Source organism: Thalassophryne amazonica, chromosome 14, assembly GCF_902500255.1.
Source record: "Thalassophryne amazonica chromosome 14, fThaAma1.1, whole genome shotgun sequence".
Lineage (NCBI taxonomy): Eukaryota > Metazoa > Chordata > Actinopteri > Batrachoidiformes > Batrachoididae > Thalassophryne > Thalassophryne amazonica.
The window spans coordinates 58,838,059-58,854,558 of NC_047116.1; the positions used below are offsets into that span (position 1 = coordinate 58,838,059).

At 42.9% G+C, this 16,500-nt stretch overlaps 1 long non-coding RNA gene across 1 annotated transcript; it reads left to right on the forward strand.

The window, feature by feature from the left end:
• Positions 1–2,570: 2,570 nt before the first annotated feature.
• On the forward strand, positions 2,571–15,057 carry LOC117524813. The gene is made up of 3 exons (XR_004564866.1): positions 2,571–2,640; positions 7,696–7,701; positions 15,046–15,057. It is a non-coding gene; the product is annotated as an uncharacterized LOC117524813 (long non-coding RNA).
• The last annotated feature ends 1,443 nt before the right edge of the window (positions 15,058–16,500 follow it).

Here is a 16,500-nt window from a genome sequence, read left to right on the forward strand (position 1 = left end):
CCTTTCACTTCTGAAGATATTCATGAGCTGTGAACGATTCCCTTCTAGTCCCCCTGTGACGGGGACTAGAAGGAGAGAGCATATCTCACCCATATTGGCCTCTCTTCATTGGCTTCCTGTTAATTCTAGAATAGAATTTAAAATTCTTCTTCTTACTTATAAGGTTTTGAATAATCAGGTCCCATCTTATCTTAGGGACCTTGTAGTACCATATCACCCCAATAGAGCGCTTCGCTCTCAGACTGCAGGCTTACTTGTAGTTCCTAGGGTTTGTAAGAGTAGAATGGGAGGCAGAGCCTTCAGCTTTCAGGCTCCTCTCCTGTGGAACCAGCTCCCAATTCAGATCAGGGAAACAGACACCCTCTCTACTTTTAAGATTAGGCTTAAAACTTTCCTTTTTGCTAAAGCTTATAGTTAGGGCTGGATCAGGTGACCCTGAACCATCCCTTAGTTATGCTGCTATAGACGTAGACTGCTGGGGGGTTCCCATGATGCACTGTTTCTTTCTCTTTTTGCTCTGTATGCACCACTCTGCATTTAATCATTAGTGATCGATCTCTGCTCCCCTCCACAGCATGTCTTTTTCCTGGTTCTCTCCCTCAGCCCCAACCAGTCCCAGCAGAAGACTGCCCCTCCCTGAGCCTGGTTCTGCTGGAGGTTTCTTCCTGTTAAAAGGGAGTTTTTCCTTCCCACTGTAGCCAAGTGCTTGCTCACAGGGGGTCGTTTTGACCGTTGGGGTTTTACATAATTATTGTATGGCCTTGCCTTACAATATAAAGCGCCTTGGGGCAACTGTTTGTTGTGATTTGGCGCTATATAAAAAATTGATTGATTGATTGATTGATTGATTGATTCCTGAACAGCAAACTTTATTTCCTAGACTGTGAACATTATTTCCAGAACTGTGAAGATTCCTGTTTTAAGTCTTCTGTGAACTATCTGTTGTTAAAGGCTTCAGTGTTATGAGTGCAATGACTCATCTCTCCTCTCCTCCATTCTCATTGTTCCTGTTCTCAGCTCTGTGCGTCCCACCTGGCCCCGGTTCCAGTACCATATATTCCAGGACTTCAGATCTCTTACAAGACTGGCTTGGGAACCTGCAGCTCCCTAAATTCCACCGCTACGAGACGGCTGACTCTCCACTCTGCAGGCACCCCCAGTGCAGCATTATTATTTATCCAGTTATTGTAAATAAATATCTTTTCGTTCACTACCAGTTCTGTTCCTTGCTCCCAGCATTTGAGTTCATTATGTGTACCTGTCCCGTCCTCTCCAGACCGTTAACCATAACATGCCAGGAAAAGCACGCACCATGTCCGTCAAGCAGGAACAGTGCCAGGTGCCGCTTATGTGGAAGAAAAAAACAGCTGGTACATGTAGAATCACATCACGCTGCTTATGTGAAATAATAAAAAAAAAAGAAAAAAAAAACACCACCCGGGACGCAAACTCACACCTTTCAAAACCCCTGATTCCTAGTCAGAGACTTTACCACTGAGCTACAAACCTGATCTTTGAAAGCTGCAGGAAGCTGCCTCATATCAGGAAGGACATGGAAGTATTACAAAAAAAAAAAATTAAAATCACACACCATATAAAAACACTGCATTTATCAAGCAAGCAATACAAATATGATCCGTCTGTTCCTCTGGTGATGAACCATGGTCACAGACATACAGTCATGAAATGACATGAATGAGAAGCAGTGTGCTCCGATCATGTCCACATCTACAGGTCAGGTGCATCCATTCAGCCACACGTGTGTTCTGCCCGCATTTGTGTTCTTTTGGACGGCGCACTACAGCACAGACACCGAGTCTAGTGGAACAGAGCTCATGTGGGTGACGTGACGGTCAGATCACCTGCAGCGTGTTCTGATCTGACGGTCAGTTTCAACCTGGGGGGCTGTCAGTGTCCGCTCCGTGCGTGCGCTCACTTGCTGCAGCTTGTCGCCACTACGGTGATATATGTTTTTAATTATGTCCATGTAAATACAGCAATCAGACACACGCACCTCACAGTGGACAGTTTTTAATCCATGACTGTTGGTGTTATCTCGCTGGAATGTCCAGAATGACAGATCACCACAGCTGCTTCTGTCAGAAGCCACGCCTCCTGTGAGTGGAGCGCACACACCCATGTGTCAATGTGTGTGTTTGCAAAGTCACACTCATGGGGAACTTAGACAAATTTCATAGCAGTACGACAGTGGTCATCTGCAGTCTGTTGTCATACCGAGAGGGCAACTGGCCACACATTTACTAAGTGTCATGAGAGCAGTGTTAGATGTTCGTGCGTGTCACCTGGAATTTGGCCAGCACCTGCCGCAAGAGTTTGCGATGGGTTCGCACAGCGCACACTTTGTCTTTTAGGTGCTTGTGTGTGCAGATAGCTGTAGCAACAGGTGTACGAGGTGTTAAAGGCAGGGACGACATTACACGGTTTGCACACGATTCCTGTGTCATGCGCACTAAGTGTGTACTTTGTCCAACCTTTGCACTATGTTTGAACGGGCCCTTAATGAAGTATTACCAATAAAGAAGAGAAAGATGCACCTGTTTTATTTGATAATCTCTCATGAGGGGAGTAATCTTTCAATCATTCACTGTATCTCATCAACAAGGCCTCGTACCTACCTACGTTAGCAAAAATTTGGCCTGAAAACTCTAGAAATGAGTACCTTCAAACCAGTGAAAATCATAAAAATGAACACTAAGGATTACCATTACAAACACTCAAAAATGCTCAAATTCAAGGAGCTTCCGGGCCTTCACCCCCCGTGCCCCAACCAGGGTACTGCCCCTAGACCCCGCTGGGAGACAAAGGTGGACCCCAGACACAGTGGCGTAGCAACCTGAGCACAGGTCCCAGTGCAAGATATACTGATGGGTCCTACACCCATGTTACTAGTTATTATGCGTACGTGCAGAATCACACACATGTACGCGCCCACCCACACTATCAATCAATCAATTTTATTTATATAGCGCCAAATCACAACAAACAGTTGCCCCAAGGCGCTTTATATTGTAAGGCAAGGCCATACAATATAAATGAGGTCTGTATAGATTTTTACAAACAGTGTGTTGGATTTACTACAATCAAATAAATGACTTGTGTTATTGCAGCAGAATTTTTTTGAGAGGTCAAGAATTTAGATTTAATGCCCCAGCTCTGAATCACATGTGCAAAACAGTCTGCAGCCAACATCCCTCATCATCGCATCAGAAAGCAGGGGAGGAACTGTTTAATTCACGGAAATGCTGAAATTACTACAAAATCATTTGTGCACCACTACATTGAATTTAATTTAATTGAAATGAATTGAATTTATTCGACACCAAGCAACAAAATGATACATGATAAACCTTAAGGCAAGAAGAGGTGATAATAAAATGAAGCCTATGGCATGACAAGACAGAACAGAAATAATGTTGTTCTTGTTTTAATTTTTTTTACACTTTATTTAAAGATCTTCCATACAAACAGAAACTGTATAACATGTTAAAAACAGACCTCTCGTGAAAACTGATCAAACAGGGAAGGGGCATGGCAACCCACCACGGTCAGATTATTAATGCCCCATTTACACCGGACTGAGACCTATATAAGACCTACAAGATCATGACATTTTCACAACTCTCACAAGTCTTTGCTAGTGTTAACCCCCAAAAGGTAAATGAGCTGCAAATCGTGAATTATCTGCAAAATTGCAAAAAGCGAATACTGAAAAAATATCTCCTGAAACATGAACGTGAATATATATATATATATATATATATATATATATATATATATATATATATATATATATATATATACACACAACCCCAATTCCAATGAAGTTGGGACATTGTGTAAAATGTAAATAAAAACAGAATTCAATGATTTGCAAATCCTCTTCAACCTATATTCAATTGAATACACCACAAAGACAAGATATTTAATGTTCAAACTGATAAACTTTATTGTTTTTGTGCAAATATTTGCTCATTTTGAAATGGATGTCTGCAACACGTTTCAAAAAAGCTGGGACAGTGGTATGTTTACCACTGTGTTACATCACCTTTCCTTCTAACAACACTCAATAAGCGTTTGGGAACTGAGGACACTAATCGTTGAAGCTTTGTCGGTGGAATTCTTTCCATTCTTGTTTGATGTACAGCTTGTTGTTCAACAGTCCGGGGTCTCCGATGTTGTATTTTGCGCTTCATAATTTGCCGTACATTTTCAATAGGCGACAGGTCTGGACTGCAGGCAGGCCAGTCTAGTACCTGCACACTTTTACTATGAAGCCACGCTGTTGTAACACATGCAGAATGTGGATTGCCATTGTCTTGCTGAAATAAGCAGGGACATCCCTGAAAAAGACGTTGCTTGGATGGCAGCATGTGTTGCTCCAAAACCTGGATGCACCTTTCAGCATTGATGGTGCCATCACAGATGTGTAAGTTGCTCATGCCATGGGCACAAACACACCCCCATACTATCACAGATGCTAACTTTTGAACTTTGCACTGGTGACTATCTGGATGGTCTTTTTCCTCTTTTGTCTGGAGGACCCGATGTCCATGATTTTCAAAAACAATTTGAAATGTGGACTCATCAGACCACAGCACACTTTTTCACTTTGCATCTGTCCATTTCAAATAAGCTCGGGACCAGAGAAGATGGGGGCGTTTCTGGATGTTGTTGATGTATGGCTTTCGCTTTGCACGGGAGAGTTTTAACTTGTATTTGTAGATGTAGCGACGAACTGTGTTAAATGACAATGGTTTTCTGAAGTGTTCCTGAGCCCACGCAGTAAGATCTTTTACACAATGATGTTGGTTTTTAATGCAGTGCATACTGAGGGATCGAAGGTCACAGGCATTCAGTGTTGGTTTTCAGCCTTGCAGCTTATGTGTAGAAAGTTCTCCAGATTCTCTGAATCTTCTGATTACATTATGGACTGTAGATGATGGAATCCCTAAATTCCTTGCAATTGAACGTTGAGAAACATTGTTCTTAAACTGTTGGACTATTTTTTCACACAGTTGTTCACAAAGTGATGATCCTCGCCCCATCTATGCTTGTGAATGGCTGAGCCTTTTGGGGATGCTCCTTTTATACCCAATCATGACACTCAACTGTTTCCAATTAGGTGTTCTTTGAGCATTCATCAACTTTTCCAGTCTTTTGTTGCCCCACGAGAAGCACATTGGTGCAGACTAAAAGTCCTTCTCCATGGTTCCTCTGTACTCCTCCCACACCCACTGCTTTGCCTCCCTCACAGCAGAGGCTGCTGCCCTTCAGGCCTGTTGGTACCTTGCAGCTGTTTCCAGAGTCCTCTAAGATAACATATCTCAGAAGGAGATCTTCTTCAGTCGGATGGTTCCCTGACCAATGGTATCCACCACAGTGTTCGAGGGTTGCCAGTCCCTTGAGGCACCTTAGACCTTCAGGCCATAGCTCTCCACTGTAGCTTCAGCAATGGAAGCTTTGAACATTGCTCATTCTGGTTCAATGTCCCCAACCTCCACAGGGATGCCAGAAAAGCTCGGACAGAGGTGTGGGTTGAAGATCTGTCAGACAGTGGACTCCTCCAGATGTTCCCAGTTCACCTGCACTATCTGTTTGGGCTTACCAGGTCTGTCCAATGTCCTCCCCCACCCTCTGATCCAACTCATCACCAAATGGTGATCAGTTGACAGCTCTGCTCCTCTCTTCACCCGAGTGTCCAGAGCATGCAGCCTCAGATCAGATCATACAATCACAAAACCAATCATCGACCTTCGGCTGAGGGTGCTCTGGTAACATGTACACTAATGTACATCCTTATGTTCAAACATTGTGTTAATTATGGACAGTCCATGAGTAGCACAGAAGTCCAATAACAAACGACCACTCAGGTTTAAATCAGGGACACCGTTCCGCCCAATCACACCTCTCCAGGTGTCTCTGTCATTGCCCACGTGTGCATTGAAGTCCCCCAGCAGAACAATGGAGTCCCCCACTGGCGCCCCATACAGGACACCATTCAGGGACTCTAAGATGGCCAAATAATCTGAACTGCAAGTTGTGACATGCCCAGCTGTTACACAATTTCTCGGATACTCACTCGACTGAAAAGCCACCGAAAGCTGTCTGAATCTTCCGAATGGTTTCCAACACGGACGTGCTTTTTGTTGTGCGCCATTGCGGCTCCGTCCCGACACGCGAATTCTTCCGCACGTCTTTCATTACAAAATCTCCTGTAACAGTGGAATGTGCTGCAAAAGTGCTGATGTCCACCTCTTCTGCAATTTCTCTGGTAGTCAGATGACATCCCGGATCAACACAGCGTTCACTTTGGAAATGATCTGGTCGTTTCAGCCTGTTGATGGCCGCTCGGAGCGCGGCGCGCCCTCCGCCGCTGTGGGCCATCTTTAATCCGGTTGTAATGCTCCTTAATTTGTGTAAGTGTTAACCTACACAGCTAACCAGAGCAGCTGCGTTCTCTCGCTTGCAAAACCACCTCAACACGTTTACGCTCTGGGTCATAAACAAACCGTTACACATGTCCACTTTCCACCGCATCGTCACTTTGTCTTTGCATTTTCACTTTGTTTGCATGTAATTTCCCAAATTACTCAGAGAAAGTGCTGTGTTTCTGTCCCCGGAAGTAGAGAAATTACATCATATGCATCATATTTTACCCCTTTATTGCCTACCCTCAAGCGAGACTGCGGTGCCCAATCGCAGGATGTCTAAAAATCCAAGTTAAAATTAAAGCTCTTCTCATGTTGTCTTGATCTCAGAATGTACACCATCAAAAATTACACAAAATGTCTCTCACAGACACATACGGGGTCCACACAAAAAGAAAGCAAATAGTGTTTCCTCTGCCACAATCTGACTGTACTAATCTGTCACAATATTTTGTATCCAGTGTGTGTACACAAGCACTGTAAACATTGAATGATACATACACAGACACACACACACACACACACACACCCTGAGGTCTCATCAATCAACTGTATTACACAGCAGGTCTTATGTGAAGCCACAGCAAATTATAACAAGTAACAGTTAACATGAGATGCAGTGATGTTTTCTGCAGGAGTAGAACTGAAAGATTATAAACACACACGTGTGCACTCTGTGTTAATGAAAATGGATTGTGCATAAATCCAATACATGTACATTCAAAAAAATATTTGCATCTCATATTAACACACAAAATGTGCATGTGTGTATACTTTTAATTTGTGTGTGTGTGTGTGTGTGTGTGTGTGTGTGTGTGTGTGTGTGTGTGTGTGTGTGTGTGTGTGTGTGTGTGTGTGTGTGTGGGTCAGAGGTGATGATCACAGTACATCCTGTAGAGCCTGCAGGGAACCCACTCAGCTATTAGCAAGGACAGAGAGGTAATACAGGCAAATATATACATACCCACAGACACGTGCACAGCAGCAGCGTCAGGGGAATTCAGAGTCTGTGAAAAACGTCTGCCGTCTAATGACTCCACTGCTCAGCTTTCCCTCTAAGCTTCCATAGCTTCCGTCTCTGTTTCCATTTGTCTGCTTTTTTGTTGTTCTATTATTGATCTAACTATCCTCTATTTCCTGCTCTTTCTCCTTTTTTTCTGATCCGTCTCGCTCGCCGTGTGCGGTTGTAGATAAGGATGTTCTTTCTGGGTGTTTGAGTCAGCTGGTAGCGTGGCAGCAGCAGCAGCTTAGTGTTCAGCTGGGAAATGACAAGAACTGCAACGATGTCAAACTGACTTTATGCCAACTCGGTGGTGTCTTGTAATTGAAATGTTACCATGCCTTTGTAGTACAAGTCAAGCTTGAATTTTTGGGTCCCAGCTCTAAACAGACTGTAATTAAAGCGCAAATTTCTCATCTCCAAAGCTGTTGAGTTTATCATTGAACTGTTTCCTGTGTTGTAGAAAGGATGCTGAATATACAGTGCACAAGAGAGGCCACAACACTTACAGTGTGTCTGGAAAGGCTTCACAGTGTTTCACTTTTTCCAGATTTTATGTTACAGCATTATTCCAAAATGGATGTAATTCATCTTTCCTCTCAAAATTCTACACACAATACCCCATAATGACAATGTGAAAAAGGTTTTTATATATATATATATATATATATATATATATAAATTTATTTAAAAAACTAAGAAACCACATGTATATAATAAGTATTCCCCACCTTTGCCATGAAGCCCAAAAAATGAGCTCTGGTGCATCCTGTTTCCACTGAACATCCTTGAGATGTTTCTACAGCTTAATTGGAGTCTACCTGGGGTAAATTCAGTTGATTGGACATGATTTGGAAAGACACACACCTGTCTACATATATGGTCCCACAGTTGACAGTGCATGTCAGAGCACAAACCAAGCATGCAGTCAAAGGAATTGTCTGTAGACCTCTGAGACAGGATTGTCTCGAGGCATATATCTGGACAAGGGTACAGAAACATTTCTGCTGCTTTGAATGTCCCAATGAGCACAGTGGCCTCCATCATCCACAAAAGGAAGAAGTTCAGATCCACCAGGACTCTTCCTAGAGCTGTCCGCACATCTAAACTGAGTGATCAGGGGAGAAGGGCCTGACTCAGGGAGGTGACCAAGAACCTGATGCTCACTCTCAGAGTTCCACCAGTCCTCTGTGACCAGATGGAAGCCACTCCTTAGCCAGAGGCCCATGGCAGCCCACCTGGGAATTGACAAAAGGTACCTGAAAGACTCTCAGTCCATTAGAAACAAAATTCTCTGAGACAAAGATTGAACTCTTTGGTGTGAATGTCAGATGTTATGTTGGCTGATACCAGGCACCATCCCTACAGTGAAGCATGGTGGTGGCAGCATCATGCTGTGGGGATGTTTTCCAGTGGGAGGAACTGGGAGACAAGTCAGGATTGACGGAAAGATGAATGCAGAAATGTGCAAAGACATCCTGGATGAAAACCTGCTCCAGAGCGCTTTTGACCTCAGTTTAGGGTCACGGTTCATCTTTCAGCAGGACAATGTCCTTAAGCACACAGCCAAGATATCAAAGGAGTGCCTTCAGGACAACTCTGTGAATGTCCTTGAGTGGCCCAGCCAGAGCCCAGACCTGAATCCAACTGAACATCTCTGGAGAGATCTGAAAAATGGCTTTGCACCCATCCAACCTGACGGAGCTTGAGAGGTGCTGGAAAGATGAATGGGCAAACTGCCCAAAGATAGGTGCGCCAAGCTTGTGGGTGAATACTTATGTACATGCGATTTTGTAGTTTTTTATTTTTAAGAAATTTTCAAAATATTTAAAAAAAAAAGAAAGAAAAAACTTTTTCATGTTGTCATTATGGGGTGTTGTGAGTAGAATTTTCAAGAAATAAAATCATTTACTCTATTTTTGAATACGGCTGTAACAACAAAATGTGTAAAAAAGTGAAGCACTGTGAATACTTTCCAGATGCACTGTATCTTCATCTTTAAGGCTGTTTTTGACTGTCAGGTATAGTGCACCCTCATAAGGAGGTATTTAAATGAGTGCAACATATTACCCAGTGGAAACTGTAAAAAAATTATATTCAAATGTTGATAGAAGCAATGCATGTGCTTGTCCACATACAGACCCTGTGCTGACCTGTAGCTTATAGATAGGAAATTCAAAAAATGGAACTGAATGGGGTATTGTGGAAGCTATGGTTGATTGTAGGGATTTAAAAAATGTCTGAAGCGATATTAAGGGGGACTGCAGTTATGTAACCTGAGATGGGAACTGTTCATTGTCCGAGATGGAAACAGGTGGATAATGAGTTGGTAAGTAGGAGCCCAGGTGAATATCCCACTAAGAGAGGCTTCTCTGTTCAAAAAGGCAATCTACATTTTCTTACATCTGGTGTGATTCAGGGTGTAGGGTTAACAGACATTTTTTACAGGCAGTTATTTTGACATGTCACTGGAAACATTAAATAATCAATATCTTTTAATGCCATTTAGATGTCCGGGAAGCAGTCACAAACCTGAAAAATAGAAAAAAGAAATACTGTAAAACCATTTCAGTAATTTAAAAAAGGTGCATGGCCGCTATCGAGTTACAGCAACTGAGTTTTCTCTTCTTCGCTTTTCTGAATGCTCCTCAGTGAAATTCAAAAAGAGCTCTATGACCAACAACATGCAGATTATAATCTAAATGACAGCACCGCACTCATAGAGTGCAAACCTATACCAACACTAGTTTACAATTCCACAACATTTTACCTTTGAAAAAAAAAAAAATCAAAGTCCTGTTAGAAGTGGCTTTTCATGAGCTAAATTACATGTGATCAAATGTCAGGAGGATGTACGATTCAGTTCAGGCACTTGAAGTTTTTTGTGGTATTGTCATTTTTTTTCTAACTTTTTGGTTCTGAATTGTTTTTCAGATAATTTTCACAGAACATTGGTTATCTTTGGTATGCACAATTTCTCAATGCATTTTTGGCACTTGCTTTCTGATAACTGGAAAATAGACAGGCTTTAAAACTGGAACCTCCATCCAATTTTGGTGGTGTAAATCCCTAACAGAAAATGAGAGTGATTGAGGCACTTTTGGTTGAGATATAATGCAAAATGATCCTATCCAGATCAAACTTTGTCAGTGAGTGCCAGTCTGCACCCCACTTTCAAATATGAGAGTGGTTGGGGCACGTTTGATTAAGATATAATGTAAAATATACATTAAATGGGGTTTTAATATTAAATTTAAATAGCCACAAAATCTGTAATCTGGGTCGGATCCAGATCAAACTTTGTCAGTTGATAAAGGACACCATCTTACATAATACCCCCAAATATGAAAGACATTTGATGTTTGTTGACAGAGTCAGGATTTTTTGAAAATTCATTCAAAATTAATTTTCCAATTTTCATGATTTTTCCTGACTTTGACCTTTGACCTAAGACCTTTAAAATTAAATCAGTTCTTACCCATGAGGATGTGAATACTTCAGTAAAATTCTATAACGATATATGAAAAATTGTGGGCTTCAAGCTGTTCACAAACAAGCAAATAAACAAACAGTGGCAAAAACATACCCTCCTCCAACTTCATTGGCAGAGATTAAAAAAAAAGTGAAGCAATCTAAGAAAAAACTTTTGATTGAGATAGTAAATGATATGTATTAATATGTTTACATTATAATATAATATGTTCAACTCAATGTGTACTTTTAAGGTGGTGCTGGTCCAGCTGACTACCGATTAAATCAGTTTCAGTGAATAAAGATGCAAGATGATTTGCCTCTGTAAAAATCACTTTCCACAAAAGTAGTTAATCAATAGAAGATGATGTTGTGAGGAAATAACATGTAATCAAAGGTTAATGCTGTGTAAAGACTGAGCTGACTGTAATAGTGACACAACAAAAACACTGCTTGTGTAATACATGTGTGCATGTGAACCGGGCAATTCACAACTCAAAAGCCATGCACACACAGCACATGTGATCCCTGGTAGTTCTTAATGGTTTCTAATAAGAACCCAGGTCTGGTCCACACATTATTGCTGCAGAAATGCAACTAAGCATGCATGAAACAGTTGAATTGGATGCTGAGTTTCTTGAAACAGTTTGTTATCATGGGTGTACATCTGGTGGGTTTATGATTTGGTCATGTGTGTTTTGCTGTGGTAAGGTAGGAACTGAACCCAAAAGCATGGACACACTGAATAAAGTGACAGTTTAGTTCAGAAAAAGGGAAGCTGAGCTGAGGATGATGGGGTGGTGGTGAAGGCTTGATATGACTTACCGTTAAAAGTGGACACAGAGGGGGGGACTTGATTAGCTGAGGTGGTGAGTCTTCATATGATAAGTGAGTGAGACACTCTTGAGGAATCCAGACTTGATAACAAGGAGATGCTGCGTGTGCTGTGACAAGTGGAGAAGGAAATGCCTGAGAGGATGCTAAGAGTAGGGATCAGGATGAATATATGACAGGATTTAAGATTGAGTTGTAGAGAATAAGGGTAGTATCTCACTGGACCACAACTGTTGGAGAGTAGGTGGAGACAGAAAATCATGACAAAACAGGCCAATTGGTGACAATTTGTCAGTTGGAATCTCATCGAATTGGTACTTGTGACACATTAGTGCAAGTCACCCCAATATGAGCTGACTGTCACACAGACTGGTGGTGAAAATAGGGCCAGAAAATCATGAGTAGTCCACATACATAGCGAATGGCACTCTCGCAAATATCGAGCGCTACTCCTGCGGCCTTCTCAGGTCCAAGCGTTTGTGCACGAATGCCACGCAGCACTCTCATGGATGTCAAGTGCCACTTGCATAGCTAGTAGTAGCCATAGTTGCCAGGCACCGTTCACCCACTGCTCATGCACTGCACCCACAGCATAGTCCGATGCATCTGTGGTGGTTGGTATGGGGGCCTCCGGTGATGGATGAGCCAGCATCATCAAAGAAATTGGGGACTGTAAGGTGGTGGGAGGAGAGAGTGTAGCTGAACAGCATAGGATGGTAGATTCTAGGATGACTCTAGAGGTGAAGAAGAAGAAGAGAGTGAGGAGCTCAACAAATGATCATATGGTGGAAAGTGAATTAGGAACACTGCTGAGTGAAATTCACTGAGCAGGTTTGACAGGCACTGGATGGAGGGGAAGCAGTTTTGAACAACTGGAGAAAGTACTGCCAATGTGGTGAAGAAGACAGCTAGGAAGGCACTGGGTGTGACATCTGGGCAGTGGAAGGAAAGCAAGGAGACTTGGTGGAATGAAGATGTCCAAGAAACTATAAGGAGAAAGAGGCTGGCGGAAAAAGAAATTGGGATATTCAGAGAGACGAAGTAGACAGGAGTACAAGGAGATGTGACTTAAGGCAAAAGAATTGGAAAACGCTAAAGAAAAGGCATATCACAAGCCTGTACAAGACATTGAGTAGTAACGAAGAAGGAAGGACTTGTACTGATTGGCCAGACAAAGGGACAGAGCTGGATGAAGTGAGGACAGCTATGAAGAGAATGTAGAGTGGAAAGGCAGTTGGTCCAGATGACATTCCAGTGGAGCCATTCCAGTGGAGTTTCTAATCACATTGTTTAATAAAATCTTGGAAAGTGAGAGGATGCCTGAGTGGAGAGGAAGTGTGCTGGTTCCTATTTTAAGACAAGAGTGATGTGTAGATCTGCAGTAGCTACAGAGGCATAAATTTGATCAGCCACAGCATGACATTAAAAGTTTGGCTCAGAAAACAGATGAAAATCTGAGAGCAGCAATATGGTTTCATTGCTGAGAGAGAGCACTACAGATGCAATGTTTGCTCTGAGAATACTGATGGAGAAGTATAGAGAAGGCCAGAAGGAGTTACAGTGTGTTTGTGGATTAGAGAAAGCTTACGACAGGGTGTAAAGAGTAGAGTTGTGGTATTGTATGAGGAAGTCTGGAGTGGCAGAGAAGTATGTGAGGGTAGTGCAGGGACATGTACAAGATAGCATGACAGCGGTGAAATGCATAGTAGTCGAGACAGGAGCCTCCATGGACCATGATGTTTGCAGATAACATTGTGATCTGTACTAAGAGCCGAGAGGCGGTTGAATCTAGCCTGGAAAAGTGGAGATATGCTCTGAAGAGCTGGGGAATGAAAGTCAGTAAGAGCAAAATGGTTACATGTGTGTGAATGAGAGGTAACTCAACTGTTCAAAGGAATGGAGAGTGTAGTAGAGAGGTGAAGACAAGAGTGCAGGGCAAGGTGGAGTGGGTGGGGAAAGGTGGAAGGAGTGATTTGTGACTGAAGAATATTTGCAAGAAGGGAAAAGTTTACAAGACTTTTCCCAGCTATGTTGTAAGACCAGCTATGTTGTATGACTTAGAGACAGTGGCACTAACAAAAAGACAGGAGACAGAGCTGAGGGTGGTAGAGCTGAAAATGTTTGCAATTCTCTTAAGAGTGATGAGGATGGACAGGATTAGGAATGAACATATCAGAGAGACAGCTCAGGTGGATAGTTCGGAGATACAGTCAGAGAGGCGAGATTGAGATGGTTTGGACATGTGCAGAGGAGGGACCCAGGGTACAGAGAAGGGTTGCTGAGGGTGAAGGCCACCAGGCAGTGAGGAGAAGAGGGAGGCCAAGAGGATGTTTATGGATGTGCTGAGGGAGGACCATGCAGGTGGCTGGTGAGACAGAGGAAGATACAGAGGACAGGGTGAGATGGAAATGATTGATCTGCTGTGGTGACCCCTAATGGAAGCAGCTGAAAGAAGCAGAAAAAGATGGTAAAGGCAATAAATACTTATGTACATGTGATTCTTAGTTTTTAATTTTTAATAAATTTACAAAAATCTCAAAAAGCTTTTTTCTCATTGTCATTATGGGGTATTGTGTGTAGAATTTTGAGGGGAAAATGAATTTCATCTATTTTGGAATAAGGCTATAACACTACATAATGTGGGAAAAGTAAAGTCCTGTGAATACTTTTGGGATGCACTGCAAATGATAATGACTTATATAACTGACACTGCAGTATAATTTTTGCTGTTTTTAAACTGCCCTCTTTATTCATGGTTCTCTGTTTGTGGTGTTGTACTCTTGTTGTTTGTGGGGTTTGTGATGTAATGTGCTTGGTGAGCCGTTGTTTACAGAGGTGTTGGAGGTTATGAATCTGTTGTGTGTTGGGGGGTTGGCTGGATGTTTTTGTGTTGTTTTCTTTTCTTTGCTCTCCAGGTGGTATGCAAACTGGTTTTTTGCCGTGGGAGAAGGTGCTGGCAGAAGAGTCCTTCACCCTCATCAGTATGATTTGCAGCAACCTGTGGATGATGCTCATGTGCAAACTTAAAGACTTTCAGCTGAAGCAGATAATGAGATGGTGTTCTGCATTTAAGCCATGAGTGATTCAAGCAGAATTGCCGGGAACTCGACCTTGTGACGTTCGTTTGTGAGACGCTGAGGACCGCGCCTGGGTTTGACACATCATGCCTGTGAAGGAGGACGGGTGAGGGACACATGCTGTCAGCACACTTCAGAGGTGAGTGATTGTCTGAATAAGTGTTAATAGTAATTTGGTATTTTGTTACGCAGTATATGTGAATGTGTATATGAGAGTTGTGCAGCTCGCTTCTCACGGCCGTGGCGTGCGGACAGATGATCCTCCACCTGTTGTGAGAAGCTGCTCATTTACATAAAGCTTAAATTCAGACCTGAATGTGTTGCTGATAGTGTGTGCCTTTGAAGGATATTAGTTGTAGCTGTTGACTTACCTCACCTCTTCTATCCTTCACAGAGTCAGTTTGTCGTGTCCACCTGGGGGGTGTTTGGCGATGAATGTGAGTCCAGAAGCGCCGGGTTTCGATCCCTTTGGGCGCTGGAGAGCGCGCCGTCCTTCACTCTGCCAGACAAACGCACTTTATGTTGTACACCGAGTTTTGCACAAGAGGGGGATAATAAAATTGTTTTGTTTTTTGGAACCGCTTTCTGGTTATTTAGCGCTGGGTTCCAGTCAGACGCAGGTCCGCACTCTCAACCCGCGTCGGCACATAACAGTAGTTCCTGGCCATTCTAAAATGGATCCAGAGGCAGAAGCGGTTCCATTTGCCGAAAGGTTCAAGAACACTTGGAGAAAATATGGGAGCAATTACAGCATCTCGCAAAACCAAATTAAACAAACAGATGCCCGCATTACGGAGCTTGCAGTGCAAGCCGTTCCGCTTCCTGCTGCTCCAGCTGCGGCACCATCGATACCGGTGCAGATAACTCCATCACCCAGAGATTCGGCTTCCGAACCGATTATTTGTCATCCGGAGCCTTATCAATCAATCAATCAATTTTTTTATATAGCGCCAAATCACAACAAACAGTTTCCCCAAGGCGCTTTATATTGTAAGGCAAGGCCATACAATAATTATGTAAAACCCCAACGGTCAAAACGACCCCCTGTGAGCAAGCACTTGGCTACAGTGGGAAGGAAAAACTCCCTTTTAACAGGAAGAAACCTCCAGCAGAACCAGGCTCAGGGAGGGGCAGTCTTCTGCTGGGACTGGTTGGGGCTGAGGGAGAGAACCAGGAAAAAGACATGCTGTGGAGGGGAGCAGAGATCGATCACTAATGATTAAATGCAGAGTGGTGCATACAGAGCAAAAAGAGAAAGAAACAGTGCATCATGGGAACCCCCCAGCAGTCTACGCCTATAGCAGCATAACTAAGGGATGGTTCAGGGTCACCTGATCCAGCCCTAACTATAAGCTTTAGCAAAAAGGAAAGTTTTAAGCCTAATCTTAAAAGTAGAGAGGGTGTCTGTCTCCCTGATCTGAATTAGGAGCTGGTTCCACAGGAGAGGAGCCTGAAAGCTGAAGGCTCTGCCTCCCATTCTACTCTTACAAACCCTAGGAACTACAAGTAAGCCTGCAGTCTGAGAGCGAAGCGCTCTATTGGGGTGATATGGTACTACGAGGTCCCTAAGATAAGATGGGACCTGATTATTCAAAACCTTATAAGTAAGAAGAAGAATTTTAAATTCTATTCTAGAATTAACAGGAAGCCAATGAAGAGAGGCCAATAC